Raw genomic sequence first — 5858 nt, forward strand, 5'->3', positions numbered from 1 at the left:
GATTGTGTTCTTCCTTGTTTTCCGGTGGTTGTCCCCTCTCGATAGACGTGGTTCCGACGATGAGTTCGATGACACTGATGAAGAGCTATATGATCTTCGGAAGTGCCAGGCAAGCAAACCCCCTTGTTCATTCCGATACAATCCCACTCTCTCGCTCCTGCTCTCTTTTACTGCATTAGGACAACAACGATTCATCTGTTACTTGCTGCGGTAGTTGAACCCCTTATCCTCTGCATGACCTGTCATTGCCACAGTAAATAGATGAAACCCACTAGCATGAGTAGGAGTTGTTTGAGCCCTGATGTGCCTACTCATTCATGCTTGTTTGTCATGCCTGCTATTGCTAAGTGTGTGAACACGATTTTGTAAAGGTAGCGGTGAGAGGCCATGTAGGAGTACATGGTGGGTTGTCTCATTGAAGCCGTCCTCGGGAACTGAGTTCTGTGTTTGTGATCCATGATACAGTTACTACCACGCATTGGGCCCGAAACCAATGGACCCACGCGGCTTCTTAATCACCCTTGTTCTCTGTCCAGGAGTTACAAGTAGTTTCTGGTGTTTGTAGTATGCTGGAGGCCGTGGGCAGCGCTTACCCGAGGGGTGGGCTGTGATGCGGTAGGCACGTGGCCGGGCATGTCGGACGCCCATTTGGTGTCTCGGAACCCTGTACACATCGTTCGGGGCCGTATGTGAAAACCTCGGCCGGACTCCCTGCGGATGGAACCTGAATAGGCGATAAACCTGGACTAGAGACTTGAGTGTTTAGGTAGGCTGCGGCCGACACCCTCGCTGGGCTTCCGCTTGAAGGTTGCCGAGTACATGCTGTGTAAACGACGGTAAGTGGTGAGAGCGTGTGTGACGAAGTTCACCCCTGCAGGGTTAATATGATCTATTCGAATAGCCGTGTCCGCGGTAAAGGACTTCTGGGTTGCCTATAACAGTTCATAGACAAGTGAAAGTGGATACTCTAAAATGCGCAAGATAAGCGTGAGTGCTATGGATGGCGTTCTCGTAGGGAGACAGGAGCGGATCCATAGTGGAGTATTGATATGGTGAATATGTGGACTCGTGTGCGCCACCTTAAAGGAGTTACTTGCAGTCGTAGTTTAGGATAGCCACCGAGTCAAAGCTGGCTTGCTGCAGTTAAACTCCACCACCCCCTTTGTTGATACCGATGCATATGTAGATAGTTCTGCTGTAAGTCTTGCTGGGTACATTTGTACTCACGTTTGCTTATTTTATGTTTTGCAGAGAGACGTCAGTCTCGCTAGTAGTTCCGCGTGGACTTCGATGTTTAGCTTGTTACCTCAGCTACGATCTTGTGCCCTCGGCAGGATCTAGTAGATAGTCAGGCTTCTCAGCCTTTTTCATTTGTAGATGTCTGTACTCAGACAAGTACAGACATGTTAAGCTTCCACATGTGTTTGACTTGTATGCTCTGAATGTTGGGTCATGAGACATATGTTTGTAATACCTGGCTCTTCGGAGCCTAATGAATAAATACTTGAGTCGTAGAGTTATGTTGTGATGCCATGTTGTATTTACACATATCGAGCATATTGTGTGTATGATTGAAATGCTTGGTATGTGTGGGATCCGACAACCTAGTTGTTTATCCTTGGTAGCCTCTCTTATGGGGAAATGTAGTGTTGTGCTTCCATGAGCCATAGTAGTCCGCTACAGCCCGGTTCACCGGAGTCCTTCTAGCCCAGCACTACTGCTCCGGAACACTTGACTGGCCGGCATGTCATTCACTTCGTTCCTGTGTCTGTCCCATCGGGGAAATGTCATGCGGTGACATCCGGAGTCCTGCCTAGCCTGCTACAGCCCGGGTTCCCGGAGTCCTGTTAGCCCTGTGCTACAGCCCGGATTCACACGCTACTGACCGACACGTTCGATGTTGATTCATGTATGCCTGTCCCCATACGTTAGTGCCGCTTTGGGTTCACGACGAGCCATGTCGGCCCGGGTTCTCTGTCATATGGATGCTAGCGGCACTATCATATACGTGAGCCAAAAGGCGCAAACGGTCCCGGGCCATGGTAAGGCGACACCCGTGGGAATACCGTGCGTGAGGCCACAAAGTGATATGACGTGTTACAGGCTAGATCGGTTTGACTTAGAATTGGGGTCCTGACAGGGCCCCACGCCCAGAACGTTTTTATATAAAATAGTTAAATAGAATAATAATTAAAAAATTAAAAATAATAATAAATGAATAAATAAATAATAAAGATAATTAATTAACTTAATTAATCCTGTTAATATTAACTAATTAAGATTAATTAACCTAATAACTAATTAACCTAATTAACTACTGTTAATTAGCTAACAGCCCCTAACACGTGGGACCCACCTGTCAGGTTGACCAGGTCAACGGTCAACGTTGACTGCTGACGTCATGCTGTCGTCATGCTGATGCATTAATTAAATTTCGAATTAAATTAATTTATTAAATTCTAAAAATGATTTAAATCTTTAAAATTTAATATAAAATAAACCGTAGCTCGGGTGGAAAAACTTTGTATATCAAAGTTGCTCAGAACGACGAGACGAATCCGGATACGCTGCCCGTTCATCCGCCACACATCCCTAACGTATCGAACTCGCAACTTTCCCCCTCCGTTTCATCTGTCCAAAATTGCGAAACATCGGGAATACTTTCCCGGATGTTTCCCCCCTTCGTCGGTATCACCTACTACTGCATTAGGGCACACCTAGCACCGGGTATTGTCATGTTACGCTTTGTGTTGCTTTGATTGCTCTGTTATTTATTGTGTTCCCCCTCCGTACTTCTTTCCGGTAGACCCCGAGACTACCGGCGACCCCCAGTTCGACTACGGAGTTGACGACCCCTCCTACTTGCCAGAGCAACCAGGCAACCCCCCCCCCCTTGATCACCAGATATCGGCTATTCTTCTCTCTACTGCTTGTATTAGAGTAGTGTAGCATGTTACTTCTTTCGTTAATCCTATTCTGCTGCATAGTCTGTCATTGTTGCTACAGTTGTTACCCTTACCTGCGATCCTACTGCTTAGTATAGGATGCTAGTGTTCCATCAGTGGCCCTACACTCTTGTCCTTCTGCCATGCTATACTACTGGGCCGTGATCACTTCGGGAGGTGATCACGGGTATATACTATATACTTTATATACATGACACATGTGGTGACTAAAGTCAGGTCGGCTCATTGAGTACCCGCAAGTGATTCTGATGAGGGGGCTGAAAGGACAGGTGGCTCCATCCCGGTAGAGGTGGGCCTGGGTTCCTGACGGCCCCCGACTGTTACTTTGTGGCGGAGCGACAGGGCAGGTTGAGACCACCTAGGAGAGAGGTGGGCCTGGCCCTGGTCGGCGTTCGCGGATACTTAACACGCTTAACGAGATCTTGGTATTTGATCTGAGTCTGGCCATTTGATCTATACGCACTAACCAACTACGCGGGAAGAGTTATGGGCACTCGACGTCGTGGTATCAGCCGAAGCGTTCGTGACGTTAGCGACCGGGTGGCGCGCGCCGGAATGGACTGGAACGCCACTAGGCTAGATCTGCTTCCGGCCGCGTTCGCAACATGCAGGTGTGCAATGGGCGATGGGCCCAGACCCCTGCGCCATAGGATTTAGACCGGCGTGCTGACCTCTCTGTTGTGCCTAGGTGGGGCTGCGACGTGTTGATCTTACGAGGCCGTGCATGACCCAGAAAAGTGTGTCCGGCCAAATGGGATCGAGCGTGTTGGGTTATGTGGTGCACCCCTACAGGGAAGTTTATCTATTCGAATAGTCGTGTCCCTCGGTAAAAGGACGACCCGGAGTTGTACCTTGACCTTATGTCAACTAGAACCGGATGCTTAATAAAATACACCCTTCCAAGTGCCAGATATAACCCGGTGATCGCTCTCTAACAGGGCGACGAGGAGGGGATCACCGGGTAGGATTATGCTATGCGATGCTACTTGGAGGACTTCAATCTACTCTCTTCTACATGCTGCAAGATGGAGGCTGCCAGAAGCGTAGTCTTCGACAGGATTAGCTATCCCCCTCTTATTCTGGCATTCTGCAGTTCAGCCCACTGATATGCCCCTTTACACATATACCCATGCATATGTAGTGTAGCTCCTTGCTTGCGAGTACTTTGGATGAGTACTCACGGTTGCTTCTCTCCCTCTTTTCCCCCTTTCCTTTCTACCTGGTTGTCGCAACCATATGCTGGAGTCCAGGAGCCAGACGCCACCATCGACGACAACTCCTACGACACTGGAGGTGCCTACTACTACGTGCAGCCCGCTGACGACGACCAGGAGTAGTTAGGAGGATCCCAGGCAGGAGGCATGCGCCTCGTTCGATCTGTATCCCAGTTTGTGCTAGCCTTCTTAAGGCAAACTTGTTTAACTTATGTCTGTACTCAGATATTGTTGCTTCCGCTGACTCGTCTATGATCGAGCACTTGTATTCGAGCCCTCGAGGCCCCTGGCTTGTATTATGATGCTTGTATGACTTATTTATGTTGTAGAGTTGTGTTGTGATATCTTCCTGTGAGTCCCTGATCTTGATCGTACACATTTGCGTGTATGATTAGTGTACGGTCAAATCGGGGGCGTCACAGCTTGAAGCTGCGGCTGCTTCTTTTTTAGGCTCCTTGCAGTGGCTATTAGCCGGCGCTTAAAGCGCTCCTGCTCGAGAGGTTCCTCAGGCACGATAAAATCCTAGTTGCCGAGGCTCAACACATCTTCGGAGAGTGGAAGATAATTACTGTCCTCCGAGTCGTCGTGTATGGCCTATTAATCAAGGCTAACTTGCCCGTTTTCCCGTTCCTCCTATTCGGAAGTTATCTCCACGGGGCCTTCATTATCTTCGACATCGTTAGGAGTATTGTTTTCTCCTGTGCCAGTATTGTTGTCTTTTCCATGACATGACTTAGAGCGGCGCCGCTGACGCCGGTGTTTTGGCTGTATCACAGGAGGTTTGTCCTCAACTGGATTTTTGTTGTCATCGTTGTTAGTTCTTTTAGGTGTATCCACCATGTACACGTCGTAAGAAGAGGTGGCCGTCCAGCGTCCGATAAACAGCGGGTTTTGGCCCTGCTCCTCATCGGCATCGTCGTCCATACCGTCGACGTCTTCGGAGCCGTAATCGAGCATGTCGGTTAAATCTTCGACAGTGGCTATGAAGTGGGCGGTGGGTGGGAAGCGAAGTTCTCCATCATCAGCCTCCAGTTCAAACCGGATATAACTAGGTTGCGAGCCCCCCGCTAAGTATAGTGCTTTTAATGAGTTTAACACGTCGCCCAAAGGTGAGTGCCGAAAAATGTCCGCGGAGCTGAATTCGACGATCGAAGACTGATTGAGCTCGACGCACGTGGACGCACATGGTTCGGAACCTATAACCGAAAACGAGTCCGAGGCTCCGGTGACACAGCTTCGACTCGAGGTTGGGTCTGTGTGCGGCTCTGACGCCGCTGGGACTACGGCATCCGTGGCGGGGTTGAGCTTCCCATCTTCCGATGGCGCGATCTGCTCCGGATCTAAGGCCAGAGCAGTTACAGGTGCTATCTCCTTGGTATGGTCTGATGACAGATTTAAGTCATGTTCATCGTGGTGACAGGGAGCAGCTGCTGTGGTCTCGAATCCGTCGAAGATCAAGTCTCCGCGGATATCCGCGACGTAGTTCAAGCTCCCGAATCTGACCTAACGGCCAGGGGCGTAGCTATCGATCTGCTCCAGATGGCCAAGCGAGTTGGGCCGCAGTGCGAAGCCGCCGAACACAAAGATCTGTCCGGGGAGGAAGACTTCTCCTTGGACAGCATTGTTGTAGATGATTGAAGGGGCCATCAAACCTTTTGAGGATAGTACATTGGAACTC

Source organism: Triticum aestivum, chromosome 4D (genome assembly GCF_018294505.1).
Source record: "Triticum aestivum cultivar Chinese Spring chromosome 4D, IWGSC CS RefSeq v2.1, whole genome shotgun sequence".
NCBI classification, from domain to species: domain Eukaryota; kingdom Viridiplantae; phylum Streptophyta; class Magnoliopsida; order Poales; family Poaceae; genus Triticum; species Triticum aestivum.